The sequence below is a fragment of the Equus caballus genome, chromosome 15 (assembly GCF_041296265.1).
Source record: "Equus caballus isolate H_3958 breed thoroughbred chromosome 15, TB-T2T, whole genome shotgun sequence".
Lineage (NCBI taxonomy): Eukaryota > Metazoa > Chordata > Mammalia > Perissodactyla > Equidae > Equus > Equus caballus.
The window spans coordinates 13,338,074-13,358,447 of record NC_091698.1 but is presented as its reverse complement, the minus strand read 5'-3'; the positions used below and the strand labels follow the sequence as shown (position 1 = coordinate 13,358,447).

General features: G+C 45.3%; 1 protein-coding gene across 39 annotated transcripts in view; it reads left to right on the top strand.

Moving 5' to 3' along the window:
• Window positions 1–20,374, top strand: part of LOC138917617 (ral guanine nucleotide dissociation stimulator-like) — a 94,035-nt gene that overhangs the window by 58,826 nt on the left and 14,835 nt on the right. For 32 of the 39 annotated variants that reach the window (XR_011425830.1, XR_011425831.1, XR_011425828.1 and 29 more), the window contains 3 exons: window positions 365–520; window positions 1,764–1,889; window positions 6,376–6,425. The gene's annotated coding sequence lies outside the window, so the exon portion shown is untranslated. Of the gene's footprint in view, window positions 1–364; window positions 521–1,763; window positions 1,890–6,375; window positions 6,426–12,735; window positions 12,860–20,374 lie in introns of those variants that run through there. The other 7 variants (XR_011425800.1, XR_011425799.1, XR_011425801.1 and 4 more) reach the window with 3 other exon arrangements.

Genomic DNA, 20,374 nt, shown 5'->3' with positions numbered 1-20,374 from the left:
TTCTAAAATGGAGCTGGGAGGCCATTAAGGAAGTGGGGCTTATGCTTGTACACCACATCCACCACCAGATGTTAACTGAACTTTTGAGCTTTACCTGACAGCAGAGGTCACATCTTGAAGTGTTTCCTCATTCCAAGAAGGGGCAGTCTGCCTAGGACCAACTATGTTCTGGCAAGTCAGCTCACCCCATGCCAGAACCAGTCATTATCTGTTCACTGTAGACCTTTGTAAGCCTGTGTCCTTTCCTTTTATCTACCCCTGCCTCCTTTGTCTTCCTAGGAGCACATTTGAGCTTCTACTCGAATCTACATCTCCTGAATTGCAATTCTTGAGACCCCAAATAAACTTTTTGGTTCTTTTGCAGTTTATGCCTCTTATTTGCTGACTTTACATGGTGACAGAAGTGGGATCCCTAGCTACTGACCTTCAATTCTGGTGCCACTTCACAGACACAAGCAAGGTGCCTGCAAAGAATCTTTTGTGCTCTGTCGTCTCCTCCTGGTGGCTCTGGTGCCTGGTGGTAAGTCCTCCTGGGCCTAGACCTCCCATTTTTGGTAGAGGTCCAGACTCTTTATGTAGGCGTCCTTTGATAGTGGTTCTGGCCATCCTTCCATGGTCAGCTTTGTTAGAAACTTCTGTTTCTTTCACTCCTTTTTTGGGCCTTTGATCCTTTGGTAAGTTCATACAAATGAGAAATCCATTTTCTAAGAGGACCACCAAAGAACAGCCCCACTCTGGGACTCCTGCTGGTTTTGTCTTTAAAGAATACAGACCTTCTACATGTAGATTTTTGTCCCACTGAGCTCAGATTACTCAGGGTGATTTAAAGCCTCACTGGCCTAAATGGGGCTCCTTTGAAATTCCTAAATTGGTTTATCTGTGCACTCAATTGGAAAAAGCCTATCAAACCAAATAAAATGGGAAACTTTTTGAAATTGGTATCTTGAGGCCTCTAAATGAAACACTGAAAAGGACACTTCCTTGCAAGCCATAACAATGTCATAACTAAGAATTTCAAGTGATTAAATGTAAATTCCATCGATAAAAGAATATTAACTCCTCCTGTATTTGTCAGGGTTCTCTGGAGAACCAAGGAGATTATCTATATATATATAATATATATTAATAGTGATATATAATAGAATATATAATCCATTGTATCTATATTTAAATTCATTTATTTAGTTCTATAAATTACATATATACACATAAAATTTATATATAAAAGAAACTTTGGCCTCGCCCCTAACTGCCTAAAAGAATTTAAGACAGAAGACCTGTTCCAGGAAGGAGCTGTCAACGTAGGGAACTCTAGATGTGGTAGAGAAGAAGGTACCTAGCCGGGCCCATTTTACACAAGTTCTCTCTCATTTGTTTAGAGATGGCCCAGCAAACATTTGGTTTTCTGTCTCCTTGTGAATTGGCTTCCTCCTCTTTGAAGTCCCAAACCATGACCCCCAACCCCGCGCCTTTGTAAAATATCTAAACCCTAACCATAGACCTGGCAGACACGCTGTAGACTGAGCAGCAGCATGAAGACCAGGGTCAACCTGATGACATTGTGGGTGGGACTACTGGCTGTTTGTCCACATCCTTGTCCTGGGTGCCCAGGAAGGCAGTCACCCAGCAACTTGCAGTGAGGTGTGGCGTGTGACTATGTTTCAGCCAATGCAATGGGAGTGGAAGTGGTGTGTGCCATTTCCAGGTTGGAACTTTTGAAAGCAGGTGTGTCTTCTCCGTGTTCCTTCTTTCTCCTTGTGCAGATTGGTTGCAGACAATGATACAGGCATCAGGAATGGCAGAGCCAAGAGACGGGAATTCATGGGTGACTGACACACCCTGTGGCAGAGAACCACCTGCCCAACACGAAACCCACCTTGGCCTGTAAGGTAATCACACATAAATTTCTACTCTCTGGTTATTCTTTTTCGGGATCTGCTTGTTATTTTCTTAACTATTATGGAAATATTTCAAATATGCAGAAGAGTACATAGTATGACCTCTATCTCCGGCCCCAATACCCAGAAAGAACAGACGTTCAATTCTGCCCTATTTGCTTCCGATGTTGCATTCATTTGCTGGGGCTGCCATGACAAAATACCACACGTAGGGTGGCTTAAACAATAGACATTTATTTTCTCATGGTTCTGGAGGCTGAAGTTCAAGATCAAGGCGTTGGCCGGTATAGTCTCTTCTGAGGCCTCTCTCCCCGGCCGCTTCTCCCTGTGTCCTCACACGGTCTTCCCTCTGTGTGTGTCTGAGTTCTAATCTTCTCTTCTTACGTGAGTATCAGTCACATTGGATTGGAGCCTACCCATGTGACCTCACTTTACCTTAATTACCTCTTTAGAGGCCCTCTCTCCAAATACAGCCCTATTTTGAGGTCCTGGAGTTAGGACTTCAACATATGAATTTTCAGGGACATGATTCAGCCCACAACGATATCTCTGTTTTTAAGAAGCAAAATGTTGCCGTCACACCTAAAATTCACATTTCCATCCCGTTCTCCTCCCTCCCTCATCATAGGTATCAATATGCTAAAATTAATTACATTCTTTATGATTCCAAGAATATCCATGTGCATGGCTCCATTAACAAAAGATTACATTTTTATGCATAGTCAAGACATACATGTGTATGTCTCCGTTAACAAATTCTTACATTGTTGTGCACTTAAAAAATGTACAGGAACAGCATCACACTGCACATGTCCTTCTTTGATTGGCTTTGGGCTATAAATGGGGAAGGAAAAACAGCAGCTGAGGGTAAGAGAATAAATAAACGGCTTATGCATAAAAACCCAAAAGGACAGATTTCCAAGAGCATCCAGGTTGGTGACCATGTGCAGGTTCTGGGAGAGTGGTTACCTGGAGAGGGCGTGGAAGCTCAGTGCCCTTTCCCCATGTCTTGCCCTGTGCGTCTGTTCCATCGAGCTATTCCCGAGTCATATCCTTTTCTAATAAACAGGTAATCTAGTAAGTAAGAGGTTTCTCTGAGTTCTGTGAGCCGCCCTAGCAAATTCGTCGAACCGGAGTAGAGAATCTTGAGAACCTCTTACTGACAGCCAGTTGATCAGAAGCATAGGCGACAGCCTAGACTTGCTCTTGGCACCTGCAGTGGGGGCGGTCTTGTGGGACTGAACCCTTAACCTGTGGGATGTGATGCTGTCTCTGGGTACATAGTGTCAGAATCGAGTTGAATTATAGGACACCCAGCTGGTGTCCCAAGAATTGCTTGTTGGTGGGGGGGACTCCCCCGACCCACAACCCCACACACATTGGAATTGGTACCAGAACCTAGGAACAAACTGTGAAAGATAAGCGTCTTAGCTTGGGTTCCCATAACAAAATGCCATAGCGTGGGTGACTTAAACAACAGAAATTTATTTTCTCACCATTCTGGGGGCTGGAAGCCTGAGATCAGGATGCCAGCATGGTCAGGTTCTGGCGAGGGCTCTCTCCTCAGCTTGCATAAGGTCCCCTTCTCGCTGAGTCCTCAGATGGCGGGGTGTGTGTATGCGTGTGAAGAAACAGAAAGAGAGATCTCTTCCACTTCTGATGAGGCCACAGTCCTATCTGATTTAGGTTCCACCATTATGACTTCATTTTCACCATAATTACTTCCTAAAGACCTTGTGTCTGCACATGGTCACAAGGAGGGGTCAGGGCTTCCATATATGAATGGTGGGGAGAGAGAATTCAGTCCATAGCAATAAATAAAGAGCAAATAAATAGAAACAAAGGTTTCGCATTTCTCTTTCTCATTTCCTTTCTTCCTGACTTTACTGTCTTGCTCTTTGTCTAGCTTCTTGAACAAGTAGCTCATTGGTTTCTAATTTTTCTTTTTAGATACGTATGTTGAAGGTATCTTTCTTCTAAGTATTGTTTAATTCCATCCACCAGATTTTGTCATGTAGTGCTTTCAGCTATAAATATTTCCTGAGTTCCATATGAGATCCCTTTCAATGCAAGGTTCTATAAGTTCCCAGCCATTATTATTATTTTCTCATCTGTCGCTCCTTTTACAAGTATGTAATGTTCCTCCTTGTCACCATGTTGGTTTTGTCTGGAGCTTTACCTCCAGATTTCTATAGATATACTTTTTTATTGACAGGTAAAGGACAAAATGAGGAAATATTTTTGCTATATATAAGCATGGTATCTGTCTACACTCCTGGGACAGTGTAGAATTCTAATCTGTCACTTATCCACCTTTGTGAAAAGGAATTCTAATATTGGCTCACTGAAGTCATTTTGGTCAACAGCACAGGAAATTGGTAATATGTATGTGTGGGGACCTGGAAATGGCCACCCCAAGATATGTCTCTTTGGCATCAGGATTATTTGAGGCTGATTGCTTTTGATAAACTGGGGCAGGGAAGGAGGAATGGAACTTGCCCTTTGTTAGGGCACATTTACATTTGTAAGGTAAATCTCTATCTGTAAAAGTTGCCTCCCTCTCTGTACCAGGAAGAAGAAAGGAGATGACCTTCTCTCTAAAAACTCTTAATCAATACCAAAGGCAAGGACTTAAATCTGCATTTTATTGTGCTAGTCTGGTAACCTCCTTTAACTGACTTTCCTCCCCCTCCCAACGTTGGCATTTCTTAAGGATTAAGCATCTTTCCTTAGGCTGGGAACTGATTGCTGAGCTCACCTGTGACCGCCCAGCTCCAGACAATCGACTTGAGTCCTGCTACGCCCACTGTGCACCGAGATAGCAGACCACTGCCTGCTGTCTCCATCAAGGACTGTGCCGACAGGGCAATCTTGTGACTATTGTGGGAGGGACATTTCAATCACATGTGAAACACCCCACTTGGCGGTATATAACCACTATGTGCACCCCACTTCTTTGGTGCCCTTTCTTCCTTCAGGAAGAAAGGCACCGGGCCACGGTTCCTCATAAAGCTTTGTTTAATTTTCTCTTGCTTTTCTGTCTCATGTGAATTTAATTCATTCTCCAGCCAGACGAACCCACACTTGGGAAGAGGAAATGTCTTCCTCCCCTACATATGTTTTCATCAGTCAGATAGTCCATGTTGTGCTGTATTCACAACAAACTCCTAAGTCTCAGCTATAAATGACCAAGGTTTATTTCTCGAACATGCTCCATGTCATCAGGGGCTGGCTCTGTATTATCCTTGTTCAGTCTGGAGGATTGAGTAGATGGCAGCTAAAAGATGCTCGATCCAACTTCTTGCACAACTGCCAGGCAGGAAAAACACACTCCTACTGTTTGCCAAAGGTTTGTCTGGAAGAGACAGCCTCATTTTTGCTCAAGTTTCATTTGCCAAAGGCTCACAAAGTCACATTTGACTTTAAGGGGCCAAGAAGATACATCCCTTCTGTGTGCCAGAGAAGAGCCGACAATATTTGGTGAACGGCAGTAATAATAACTATACACTGTGCTCTATTGTGTCTTCCAAAGCTTATTTTTGCTTTTTGTTTATTGATTTTTTCAAAAATTCCCTTCAGTTATGTGAGTTACCGTAAATCCTTCTAGTCAATTTCTTTAATAAGAAAACTGAAGTTAGCCAGAGTTAGCTTCTTTTGCTTAAAAAAAAAAAACTGATCTAACGCATTAGACTTTGCGTTATAAATGTTACTGAGCAGCTTAGGAAAATGAACTTCAGTTTACACCTTGGGCTGGTTTTCAAGAAAGGGTACACACCGATTTTTGAAGGATAAGGTTTTAATAGGAAAAGAAGCAGGGCATGGCATGAGCCAATATTTAGATCCGAATAATTATTGGTGACTGCAGCATGTCAGGCAGGGAGCCAGCTGTTTTTTCATATGCTCTCTAAGTCAATTTTAATTCTTTATAAGAACAATATGAGGTGAATCTTACTATTCATCACTTATATGTGCAGAAACTGAGGGTCAGGGAGGTGAAATGACCTGTGCAAAAGTCACTTAACTAGCAAATGATGGCTTTGTTTCAAGTCCATCATCTGATCAGGCAGAGGTGAAAGAGAAGAATGCAATGTGTGTTTTTGGGTAGTGGGTACTGTTCGGTTTGGCAGGACTGTGGGATACATGAAAGGCGGAGGGGCCCTTGAGTGCTAAGGCAGAGAGTTGGAGTCTATCAGGTAGGCAGTGAGAGGAAGGTTTCCGCATCAGAGAGGGCACTGGTGGAGCCATGCCTCAGAAACATTGATCTGCTATTGTCCTCTACGATGAAGAGAAATGAGGCACTCTGGAGGCTTGGAGACCAGTTGGAGGAGCATTGTAAAAACTCACATAGGCCTGAATGGGCATGGGTGTTGGCAATGGAAAAAGAAAAATGTATTCTATCGAGTCTCCAGACGCCCAGGGAATTGCTGAACGAAGTCTGAGTTCTCCCTATGTAGATAGCTCATACTTTTCATTATAGGTTTCTCAAGAACTTGCTCCCAGAAAAAACCTGGATGGAGAACAAAACAGGTAAGTGCCCAAGTGAGAAATCTACAAAGCTCCTCTCCCCCAAAATCACCTCTTCCCCATCTGGCATGTCTGGTTCTGGCATGTCTTGCAGGTGGTCAGTCATGTCCATCACCTGGTTTCGGTGTGTGCGACACCTGTATCTGGTGTATCCGGCAGGTGGTTCTCACAAGACTTGTAGGTGGTTCAGACGTGTCCAGAAGGTGGTTCTGGCGTGTCGGGCACCTGGTTACAGTGTGCCTGGCATGTGGTTCAGGATTCTCCATCTAGTGGTTCAGGCTGGTCTAACAGGTGGTTCAGGTGTATCCAGCCGCTGTTTCAGCTGTTTCTGGAACCTGGTTCTGGCCTGTGCTGGACCTGTTTCTGGTGTATCCATCATATGGATCTGGCATGTCCAGCACAGTGTTTGGGCGTGTTCAGCAGGTGCCTTCAGCGTACTGGGCGCCTGGTTCCATCGTATCTGACCATTGGTTCCGTGGTGTCTGGCAGGTAGTTCCTGTGTGTCTGGCATATGGTTCCAGTATGTTCTGAAGGTGGTTCCGGCGTGTCCGACTGGTGGCTACCATGTGTCCGGAACCTGATTCCTTCGTGTGTGGTTGGTGCGTTCAGTGTGTCCAGGTGTTGGTTCCGGCGTGTTTGACAGTTGGTTCCCGCATGCCTGGCGGGGGATTCCAGGCTGTCTGGCAGGTTGCTCTGGCCTTTTCTGGAAATTGGTTCTGGCGTATCTAGGACCTGGTTCCGGTTTATCCAGCAGGTGATTTTGGCATGTCCGGCAGGTTGTGCTGGCGTGTTAGGCTGGTGGTTCCGGCTTGTCTGGCAGGTGTTTGTGGCATGGCCAGCACCTGGTTCTGGCGTATTCGGGAGGTGGTTTCAGTGTATCTGGCACATGGTCTCGGCATATCCAACAGGTGGTTGCGAAGTGTGTGACAGGTGGTTCCTGTGTGTCTGGCATGTGGTTCTGGTACGTTCGGAAGATGGTTCCAGCATGTCCTTTGGGTGCTTCTGGCATGTCTGCAAGGTGGTTCTGGCGTGTCAGTGTCATGGTTCCAGTGTGTCCGGCGGGTGGTTCCAGGTGGTTCTGGCGTGTCTGGTGGGTGCTTCTGGTGTGTATGGCGGGTCATTCAGGCATGTCTGTATGGTGGTTCCAGAGTGTGCGGCAGGTGCTTCTGGCATGTCTGTTGGCTTTTTCCGGCTTCTAAGGGGCCTGGTTCCAGGTTATCCGGCAGGTGATTTTGGCTTGTCCAGATGCTGGTTCCGGCGAGTGAAGCAGGTGGTTCAGGAGTGTCCAGCAGGTGGTTCATGTCTGTCAGTGATGTGGTTCCGGCATTTCCAGCACATGGTTCTGGCACTCTGAGAGATGGTTCTTTCATGCCCGTCATGTGATTCTGGAGCGTCCATCAAGTGGTTCTTGTGTATCCGGCAGGTGATTTTGGCGTTAGAGTCAGATGGTTCTGGTGTGTCCTGCAGGTGCTTCTGGCACGTTTTGGACCTGATTCTCACATCTGCGGTGGGTGGTTCCACCATTTCCAGATGATGCTTCTGAAGTGTCCAACAGTTGGTTCCAGCATTTAAGGCAGGTGGGTCACACAAGTCCTGCCCGAATCATTCGGCCGAGGCACGAAAGATTGTCCTTCCACATGCTTAGGAGGAGAGAGACAATAGGATTTTAACCAACCACTCTTTGGAAGTTAAGAAAAACTTGCTTCCCACAGTGCTCTTACAGCATACTGGCAACCTCTCGTGCTGCCCTTGTGCATGGGTGGAGAGAGTGTTCACAAAGCAGCTATGGAAGAAAGGCCAAGTTTGCTCAGCAGAGTCCTACATTGCCCTAAAATTGCAAGGCACAAAACACTGCCTCCAACCCTCAAGGGGAGATGAGCAATAATCCATCTTGCTTCCAGCTCTTTGGGAAGCTGAGAAAGAACTCACTTGCCACACTGTTCTTATAGTGTACCTTGAACATCTCATACAAAGGCACCTGAAATGCTGTTTATTTGGAGCCCTTAACTCATTGCTTTAGAACTTCTGCTTTTGGGGCATTTCCATCTTGCCAGCCCGGCTCAGACAAAATGCCTACATCTTCTCCTTAAGCAAGGAGGCTGAGGCCCGAATGATTGTGCATCCACATGCTTAGGAGGAGAGAGACAATAGGCTTTTAACCAACCGCTTTTGTGCACTGGAGGAGAGAGTGTCAGAAAGCACCTATGGAGGAAAGGCCCCTTTGCTCTCAGCCGTGCCCTACATTGCTCTAGAGGTGGAAGGCACAAAGCACTGCCTCCATCCCTCAAGGGGAGACAAGACACAAACCATCTTGCTTCCAGCTCTTTAGGAAGCTGAGAAAGAAGTCGCTTTCCACAGTGCTCTTACAGCATATTGGGAACCTCTCATACACAGGCAGCTGAACGCCATTTCCTCCCAGCCCTTAACTCGCTGCTTTAGAACTTCTGCTTCTGCCACATTTCCCTCTTGCCAAGCCGGCTCAGGGGTGATGGCTACATCTTCCCCTTAAGCAATGGGGCCAAGGCCCAAATGATTGTGATTCCACAAGCTTAGGAGGATAGAGACAAGAGGCTTTTAACCAACTGTCCTTGTGCATTCATGGAGAGAGTGCCAGAAAACCCCTATGTCAGAAAGGCCCATTTGCTCTCAACCATGCCCTATATTGCTCGAGAGGTGGATGGCACAAAGCACTGCCTCCGTCCCTCAAGCGGAGACAAGCCACAAACTGTCTTGCTTCCAGCTCTTTAGGAAGCTGAGAAAGAACTCACCTGCTCGATATGCTTGAACCAGGCACCTTAGAGGCTGGAAAAACCCAACAGGCATGCCGAAAGCACCCGCCGAACACTCTGGAACCACCACACAGACATCCCATAACGACCCAGCAGACTCACCGGACACACCAGATCCACCTGGAACCACCCACTGGACACACTGGAAACATGAGTCTGACACACCAGAACCAACTTCCAGACATGCTGGAAGCACCTAACGGACAGGCTGGAACCGTCTTCTGAACCTACCAGAACCACATGCCACACACTTCGGAACCACCTGTTGGATATCCCAGAACCAAGTACCAGATACACTGAAACCACCTCCCAAATATGCCAGAACCAGGTGCCAGACACGCCACAAACACCTGCCACACAAGCTGGAACCACCATCCTAACACGCCAGAACAACCGGCTGGATACGCCAAAATCACCTGCCAGATACACCGGAACCAGGTCCTGGATACGCCAGTACCAATTTCTGGAAAAGGCTGGAAAATCTGCCAGACGCGGCAGAATCACCCACCGGACATGTGGGAACTAATTGCAAGACAGGCCGGAACCAAAGCCAGGACACTCTGAAAGCATCAACCGGACAGGATGGAATCAGGTCCCAGACACACTGTTGCAACCTGCTGGACATGCCGGAACCACCTTTCGAATGTACCAGAACCATATGCCAGACACACAGGAACCACCTGCCAGACACCATGGAACCAACTGTCAGATACACCGGAACCAGGCTCCCAGTATGCTGAAGCCACCTACCGAATATGCCAGAACCATGTGCCAGACACGCTGGAACCATGTGACGGATACACCAGAAACAGGTCCAGCACAGGCCAGAACCAGGTGCCGGACACACCTGAAACAGCTGCTGGACACACCTGAAACACCTGCTAGACCAGCTTGAACCACTTGACAGACAGTCTGGAACCACATGCTGGGCACGCCAGAATCAGGTGCCCGACATGCCAGAACCACCTGCTGGACACGCCTGAAGCACCTGCCAGTCTTGTGAGAACCACCTGCCAAGAACTCCAGAAACAGGTGTTGCACACGCCAAAACCAGGTGCTGGACATGAATGAACCACCTTAAAGAAATGCCAGAACCAAGTCCCAGACACGAGTGAGTCACCTGCAAGACATGCCAGAACCAGGTGCCTGACATGCTGGAACCACCTGCCGCTCACGTCGAAATCACCTGCCGGATACGCCGGAACCATGTGCTGCACAGGCGGGGATCATGTACCAGACATGCTGGGACCACCTGTTGGATATGCCAGAACCAGGTGCCTGATTCACTGAAACTACCTGCCGGGCACACAAGAACCAGGTGTCAGACAGGCCTCGACAACCGACAGGGCACGTTGAAATCACCTGCATGATACCCCGTAACCATGTGCCAGACAGAACGGGACCACCTGCCGGACACACCGGAGCCACCTCTCAGATATGCCAGAACCACATGTTGGACACGCCGGAACCATCTCCCGGACTGACCTGAACCACCTGCTGGACACGCCAAAATCACCTGCCTGATACGCTGGAACCAGGCACCTTGGATGCTGGAAAAACCTGGTAGACATTCCGTAACCACCCGCCACACACTCTGGAACCACCACACAGACATGCCAGAACGACCCACCAGACACACTGGAAGCACCCACCAGACAAGCCAGAACCACCTGGAACCAAATGACGGACATGCTGGGACCATGACTCTGACACGCCAGAACCAACTCCCGCACATGCCTGAAGCACCCAACGGTCACGCCTGAGCCATCTTCCGAACGTACTAGAACCACATGCTAGACACTTCGGAACCACCTGCCAGACACTTCGGAACCACCTGTTGGATGTGCCGCACCCAGGTACCAGATACTCTGAAACCACCTGCCGTATACGCCAGAATCAGGTGCCAGACATGCCACAAACACCTGCCACGGAGGCCGGAACCACCAGTGTAACACATTGGAACAACCTGCTGGACACGCCAAAATCACCTGCCGGATACACCAGAACCAGGTCCTGGGTACACCAGAAGCAATTTCTGGAAAAGGCCGGAACAACCTGCTGGACACACCGGAATCACCCCTGGACATGCGGGAACCAACGGCCAGACATGCTGGAACCAACACCTGGACACTCTGAAAGTACCAACCGCACACGATGGAATCAGGTCCTGGACACATGGTAGCCACCTGACGGACACGCTGGAACCACATTCAGAGCGTACCGGAACCACATGCCAGACACGCAGGAGCCACCTGCCAGAAACCATGGAACCCCCTGTCAGATACGCCGGAACCAGGCACCCAGTACGCTGAAGCCACCTGCCGAATATGCCAGAACCATGTGCCAGCCACGCTGGAACCATGTGATGGATACACCAGAAACAGGTACAGCAGAGGCCAGAACCAGGTGCCTGAAATGCCAGAACCACCTGCTTGACACAGCTGAACCACCTGTCAGTCTTGTGAGAACCACTTGCCGGATACACCAGACGCAGGTGTCGCACATGCCAAAACCAGGTGCCAGACACATCTGAACCACCTGCCAGTCTTGTGAGTACCACCTGCCAGATACACCAGACACAGGTGTCGCACATGCCAAAACCAGGTGCCGACATGACGGAACCACCTGCAAAACATGCCAGAACCAGGTGCTGGACATGCTGGAACCACCTGCCGGACACGTCGAAATCCCCTGCCGGATACGCCGGAACCACATGTCACATGTGCTGGAATTGCCTACCAGACATGCCGGGACCACCTGTTGGATACGCCGGAACCAGGTGCCTGATTCACTGAAACTACCTGCCGGACACGCCAGAATCAGGTGTCGGACACGCATGGAAAACACACAGGATATATCGAAATCACCTGCATGATATCCCGTAACAATGTGCCAGAAAATAAAGTAACTAGGATGTGTGAAATCCTATTGAGGCATATTCATATAATGCATTTATTATCATCTTTCTCGCTTTTTCTGTTTTATTGTTATAATTTTTTTTTTTTTGAGGAAGATTAGCCCTGACTAACATCTACCGCCAATCCTCCTCTTTTTGCTGAGGAAGACTGGCCCTGTGCTAACATCCATGCCCACCTTCCTCTACATTATATGTGGGACTCCTGCCACAGCATGGCTTGATGAGTGGTGCATAGGTCTGCACCCAGGATCTGAACTGGCGAACCTTGGGCCACTGAAGGAGAACATGCAAACCTAACCACTGTGCCACCAGGCCGGCCCCAAGTTTTCTGTTTTTTTAAAGCAATTTCAATTCTTGCATTTGTTTCACCAGGAGTGGTATCATCATCTTGGACAGTTTCCTCCAGAGTCACAGTATCTAAAATTTGGAGCGTTTTTGTTGCTTGTTTGGATAAGTGATGTCAGAATGTCTAGTAAATCTTCCCTAGGAGAACTGTCTAAAAGACGTCTCAATTTAGCAGCTGCAGGGACATGTATATTCAACATTTCAATCGATAGTAGTTCATTTTTGTAGAGCTCATCTGATAATTCTCCCAGCTTCTCTTTAGTTTTACAGGTGTTGAAAAATCCCTCAAGTCAGTCCAACAGTTCCACTTTAACAGCAGGATATGACTTCTCTTTTAAATCTGTACCATCTGCAAACAGCACAGGCGTGTGGTCAACAAAAGTGAGTGGGAATTGGGCTGGGTACTGCCCACAATCTGAACCATCAGTGCAGCTGCCCCAATCCTGTGCAGTGGTGGCAGATCCTGAGTATTGCTGGCCAGGTAGGTCATGCTGGGGATGAGACTTAGGATGGTGCTCTGCAGCCCTCGAGCAGGCAGCTCCACACCAGCTGCCAGTTGCAAGTCCAGTCCACACTGGGTGCACATGGGGGAGCTTGGAAGCAGGAAGCCATCTGGGTGAGCAGCAGCAGGAAGTGGCTGAAGAAAAATTATGGGAAGATGAGGGGAGAAAATGTATAATAAATAAAGCTTGCCTTGTTATGCAGATAAATCTCTCAGTTAAAAAAATTCTCTAGGGGTTGGCCTGATGGTTCACTGGTTAAGTGCGCACGTTCCACTTTGGTGGCCTGAGGTTTGCCGGTTCTGATCCCAGGTGCAGACATGGCACTACTTGGCACGCCAGGCTGTGGCAGGTGTCCCACACATAAAGCAGAGGAAGATGGGCATGGATGCTAGCTCAGGGGCAGTCTTCCTCAGCAAAAAGAGGAGGATTGGCAGCAGTTAGCTCAGGGCTAATCTTCCTCAAAAAAAAAAAAAAATTCTCTAGGGGCTGGCCTGGTGGCACACGGGTTAAATTCACACATTCTGCTTTGATGGCCTGGGGTTCACCAGTTCAGATCCCAGGTGCGGATCTACACAACACTTATCAAGCCATGCTGTGGCAGGCATCCCACGTATAAAGTAGAGGAGGATGAGCATGGATGTTAGCTCAGGGCCAATCTTTTTAAGCAAAAAGAGGAGGGTTGGTGGGGAATGTTAGCTCAGGGCTAATCTTCCTCAAAAAAAAATTCTCTAAGAGTCATTCTCTTTCTGGTGCAGATGCTTTTCCTAATGGAAATTTCCTTTAGAAACATAAATTTCCTTTCCAAAGAGGAAGTCTATCCTTCATTTAAAGCAGTCAAGGTGGAGATCAAGATTTTTTCCTGCATCTGCTGGCTCTCGATTGCTTTTGGCTCCAAATAATTTGTATGTCAAAGTACCATACTTTGGGCATCTTCAGCATTCCTTCAAGAAGAAACAACTTGTTCTTGGAAGTCTCTGTCTCCTCCCCAACCCAGATGCACTCAAGCTGTTAGGGGCCAACAGCAAACAGGGTTCTGCCTCAAGAAGCTTTGGGGAAGCCTCTTCACCCTGAAAGGCCTGAGACACACTAGAGGGATAGATCACTGCAGGTTCTTCAGCCATTGAAAATAATATAAACAGTTCCATTCTCATAAATTTAACAACTTGAAAACAAGGAACAACTTACCAATGTTTTCAAACTAACAAAACTCAACCAAGATGATAGTATTTTCCTCAGTCGGGCGCTGCTAGCCAAGCTTTTTGCCACAAAACTCAAGACTTGGATTCATGCGACACACCTGAAGAAAGCACAAACTCTGGGGGGAACTGCACATCATTTGGTGACTTAAAAATAAAGATTTCTCCAAATGGAAGCAGACAGTATCTGATGCGAAGGTTTCCAAGGTGTCTGGACCAGGTCTGTTGGAAGTTTGTCTGCCAAACCTTTGAGGATGACATGACACTTCAGATCATCTCCAATGCCTCTGATCTTGATAACATGCAAACTTCAGGTAAAAAGTGCCAGAGAGTTCTCCCTCCTCTCACTCCGTGTTCCTCAAATGTGGCTGCGATAGGTTTCCAATCTGTGTGTTTTTCCTCCAACCTGGGACATGACTCCCAGAGAAGCTCCTTCCTGGCATCGAGGGACGAGAGGCTACTGAAAGTGGAAAAATCTGACTGCAGATCAACAGTGCTTTCAGAGAAAGATCGCAATCAAAATGGGGACTGTGAAAGTTAATAAACGGAAACGTAGTTGAAATAGTGTTGGAAGGCTAATAGAGGGAGTTCTCATGCCCTATGTCAAAGGCGCAGTGCAACAGGAAGAATAAAGACTTTCTCTTCCTGACCAGTCAGAAACTAACCCAAGGAGAGACAGTCACAAGTCTGCCGATGAAAAGCCACTGCCCTCAAGACTGTGTCCAATAGCCCCCACAGTTTTCCCCACTCTGAGATAAAAGAGCTTCTCCTCTCTTCCTTGCTGGGTGCTCCTGCATGGCTTGCCATGGTTGCACACTCCAAATGGCTATTCTTTGCTAATCCCAGATAAACCAATTTTGGCCAGAGAAATAACTGGCTGTCTATTTGTTTAAGGGCAAGACTTGTTAATAAGCAAGAGATGTAGAGAAAACATTTGATACAATCCAACTCCTGTTTGTCATAAAATTTTCTAGCAAGTTTGAAATAGATGGAAACTACTTTCACTTGTTGAAGGTCATCTACAGAAAATGCGCAGTTTACTTCATGCTTAACAGGGAAAGACTAAATGATTCTCCCCACAATAAGGAACAAGGAAAGGAATACCACTTTCACTACTCTTATTCGACAAAATACTGAAGCTTCTGGCAATAACAGAAGTAAAGGAAATAAAAACCATAGAGTTTAGAAAGGAAAACATGTAACCATTCCTAGTTTCATTGTTGTCTGTGTAAAAAATCTCTGGGAATCTACAAAAAAAAAAAAATCAGAACTAATACGTGAGTACAAAAAAGTTCACCAAGTATAAAGTACAAGATCAACACACAAAAGACAATTTTATTTCTACAACTAATGATGAACCTGCAGATGATAAACTTGAAAATGCTGTATTATTTAAAACCACTCTGAAGAACATGAAATATTCAGGCATAAATTCAAGAACATGTGTACAGGATCTGATGCTGAAAATTATAAAATACCGATTACAGTGATTAAAGAAGATGCAAATAAATTGAGAGCCTTACTATTGTCAAAGACAAATGCAGCAGAAATTAGTTAAAGTGGTGAAAGCAGATTTTATTCAGTAACAGCTGACAGAAGCTGAGCTGCGCTCAGATTTGTACGGAGGTGAATCTAGAATTTTAAAGAGGGAATGAAGGAGCAGGGTTCAGGGGCTCAGTAGAGTCAAAGAAGTGAAAAAGTACAAAGGTTGGTCAGCGTAACTGTGATTAGACCCACTGTGTTCGTTACTTTGCAGTTATCAAAGTTAGGATTCTATCCTCACTCAGAAGTTGAGAGAAAGAGGCTCTATCTGTCTTAATGATCGTATTTCAAAGGAGTGGCTCTTAGGTCCTTTAGAGAATTGTGAGAGATACATATCTACAGTTGTAAGCCCTCTTTAGTAAATACTCTAAGAAGGGGTATCAGAGGCCTATAATTGGGTGTTGACTAAAATAAATAGCAAATTTTTCTGTCAGCTTTGAGCTCTCAGGAAGGCATTTTAATGGTGGGCTGGAGTCATTCCGGTTACACAGACTCATGCAGCTAGAAGCCATGCCAGAGTGTGGTTGAGTCTCCTCCTGGTGTGGGGGTTTGGAAGGAGTTGTTATGTGCTGAGAATTCTGCAGTCCTCACCATGTTACTGGATAGAATAATGAGTACAGGTCTCAATTATCCCCAAATTGATCTATAGGTCTAATATTATTCTAATAAAAATTCCACCACAGTTTGTAGACAGAGACACCTTTTTCTAAAATTTATATAGAAAGGCACATAGCTGAGAGTAGCTAAAACAATCATGACAGGAAGAATAATGCGGCAGTAAACACTTTAACAATATTTAGTATTGCCTTGTACATACTGTAATCACAGCATCATCATTTTCATTGTAGGACAGCTACATAAATCAATGGAACAGAGTAGAGAATCCAGAAATGGACCACAGAGTTATACCTTAGTGATCTCTGACACCGAGTGAACCTTAATGTAAATTATGGACTTTGAGTGATGATGGTGTGCCTATGTATGTTCATCAATTGTGAAAAGTATACTACTCTGATGAGGGATATTGACAACAGAAAGGTTATGCACATGTGGGGGCAAGGACTATATGAGAACACTGTGTATTTCATTAAATTTTGCTGTAAACGTAAAACTGCTCTAAAAAATAACATCCATTGATTTTTTAATAGGCAATACAAGAATACCTTGTAGTGATAAAACTGATCATTATTTTAGCTGTGATGGATACAGAAACTTGCACATCTGATAAAATTGTACAGAACTAAATACACAGGAACAAATTAGTACAAGTAAAACTGGAGAAATCTGAATAAGATAGTGGATTGCATCAATGCCAACAAGCTGGCTGTGGTATCGTCCTGTAGTTCTGCAGAATGTTATCATTGTAAGGAACTGGGTAAAGTGTACACTGGAACTTTTGGAGTTATTCCTTACAGCAGTGTAGAATCTACGACGATCACACTATAAATTTCAATTAAAAATAGTTGGCAAATGGAAAGTCAGTCTATGTTTTAAGTTAGGAAGTTTCATTAAATGGTCAGTCCCATTACTTTATAAATTGAATACAATGCCAATAAAAATTTTAACGAGCTGTTATGTTGAGTTAGATAAATGATCCTACATGGAAAAAATAAACGCATAAGCTAAGCTAGGAAAATATGGACCAGGAAGAACTCTGAGGGAGGAGCTGCTCTATCACACGTTAAAAATATTGCAGAGACTGTAATGCGACAGGAGAGGATTGTTGCATGCACAAGAAGAGGAGAGAAGGGAAAGGGAGGGGAGAGGGTGGCAGAGGGCAGGGGAGTGGGGGAGGGGTGGCCTGATTGGAAGTTGTTGACACGGGGAAGCTGGAGCTCACTAAGTAGAAGGCAGGCATCCTATGTGATGGTTTAGGGAGCATATGTGACTTTCTCTGGCGGTCCTGTGTTGAAAGCAGAACGAGAGTTTTGGAAACTGGCAGTTACTGACCAAGTGCTGACTGTTCTGTGCTGAATGCTGCAGGGGCTGTGATTTGGCTTCTTGGGATGTTTGCTTCCCACGTTGGGGGTCAGAGTTATACTGTCATATATGATCTGGCCTTTGTCCATTTGTATATTCAGTCTCAAAAAAACAGTCGGTGCACAAATTCATCAGTTAGCTCGTCATTAAAAAATAGTCTCTTGGAAAGTTAAACCTTCGAAAGTTAAAAAGATGAAAATGGTAAAAAGATGAAAGATGCCAAATAAGTTTTATAGATAAATATGAAGAAATTGAATAAGAATCTCAAAATCAAATGTCCAGCAGTTAAGTATATTTACTTGAGAATATATCATGCAAACTATGTTTAAGTAGAGTGTCATTTTTATTATCAGCATAGGAGAAAAGATGAGTTATGGAAGGGATTCTGCTCATGCTCAGCTATTTCCTTTACTTAACATTAAATCTTGAATAAAGTATAATGTCAAGCTGACTCATTTACTCCTTCATTTTAAAAGCTGAAGACTATTTCCTTGGTTTTTAAATAATGAGGTGTAAAGGAGGGGGTGAGGTGTTGAAAATAACTTCCACTGAGATTGACAGTAGCAATTGCTCTTGATTTTTTTGAGAGTCGTGGGGTCACCCATCAAAGCAGGAATGCTATTTATGTTCAGAAATTAAGAATCTGAATTTTATTAGAAATTTTGACTTTTATATACCCTCAAAAAGTAAACTTAGGAATTTATTTGAATTTTTAGCTCTGTTGAGGTATGAGTAATAGACAAAAAATGCACACGTTTTCTATATGTGTATTGATTAGTTTGGACATATGCATACACCCATCATATCATCCCCACAACCAAGTGCTGAACACATCCATGACCTCCAAAACTTTCCTTGTGATTTTTGTGTGTTTTTTTAAGCTTAGGAATTTCATGGATTTTAACCTAATGCTCAGATAAAAGAGGGAGAAGATGAGGTGTACATTGTTTCATTATGGTACCTTAAGACATAGACTGTCAACATACACATGACTTCTGAAAAGCAACATTTATTACTTTCACAATGAAATATTTTCTCCTATTTCCTTCAAATATATGGCCTTCTTATTCTACCCCCCACCCACTTCCTTTGTGAGTAGGGACTCAGGAGAAATTTCCAATGGTACTAACAAACAGGGTCCAAGGGGTGGCTGCCCCTCAGCCCTGCAGGCTTTTCCCCTGTGAGAAGCGACCACTTTGCACGTGTGTGAGCCAGTGTGGAACAGGACAGAGTATGTCTGCAGACTGGTTCAGCCTGCTGAGCCCCTTTGCTGCTTCTAACCTATGGCCACGAATAAAGCTAAATGGAGGGAAATTAAACTTTGATGTGTTGATGATTGAAAAGGAAAGTGCCTTGCTCTCTAAGGGATAAAGTCATTTGGAGGAAAATCAAATAACTATCATAGTTATTTTTTCCTATCTTATTTTTCCACTGAAGCCACTAGATATTTCGATCTTTCTGACTTCCTAACAGAATCCAGTAGTACTTTCCTTTTCTGAGGCCAATGAACTGTTATGTAAGGGGCTTCTCTTGCTTTTTCCAAACCCTCCTGGGATTCTGTTTATCTACTGTTCGTTTTCCACCCCCTGCTTTTCAGATTGCTTTGTTCACTGTCCTTGTAAAATAAATGTGGCTCATTAAAATAAGCCTCATTAATATGTATCTCTTTCACTGCATTTTATCTAATAAATATGCTGAAGATTTTCTGTATTCTGCATGTGAATCCTTTGTTGAATATTGGAACTGGGACAATCTCTTCGCATCCTGTGACTTGCAAATTCCCTCTTGTAATGTGTCTTATGATGAACCGAAAGCGTAAATTTTAATGAATCCCAGTTTACCGATATTTCTTGTATGGAGAGTGTGTGTGTGTGTGTGTCTTCTTTGAGAAGTCTTTTCTACCCTGTGGTCCCGAGGATGTTTTCTTATGTTGTCTTCTAGAAGTTTCATTATTTTACCTTTCCCCTTTAGGTCAAAGTGTCCAGGAATTGAGTTTTGTGTGTTGTGAGGGTAGGGCTCAAGGTTTCCTTTACATCCGTATGCCCGTCTCTACGAGTAATAACAGGCAGCATTGGGACAGGTGGACACAAGCCTGGGAGTTAGGGGTCCTGTATGCTCAGCCTTACCCTCCCTTTAAAGCACCCTCTGAACGTGGGCAGGTGATTTTCCCAGTTCTCCCTCCTCTCAGACTCCTTCCTTCCTCTCTTCCTCCTATCCTTCATTCCTCCCTCCCTCGCTCCCTCCATTCTTTCTTTCCTTCCTTCCTTCCATCTATCCACCCGAGCATCTGTCCAGGTATCAGTCTGTCCAACTGTCCTCCTGCCAGTTCGCCTGTTTGTCCTTCTTCTCTCCTTCCATCCTCTTTCCTCCCATCTCTCAACTTCTCTTCCTTGTCTTTGTTCTTCCTGCTTTCCCTGTGACCCTCCATTTGTCCGCTCTTCCTCTGTCCATCCAGGTATCCCCTCTGTCTGTGCCTCTACCTGTCTCTTTGTTGTGTGTCTCTCTTCTTCAAGCACACTGTCTCTCTTGGGTTCATCTCACTCACAGGCTCGAACATCCCTCTACTCACACAATCCCTCCTTCTGTCACTCACATTTATGGCTCACCTGTGAATGGTTGTCCTGGGACAGCCACTGTTGGAGTGCAGAGGAGCCTGTGGGGCTTCACCCACTGTGTGGGG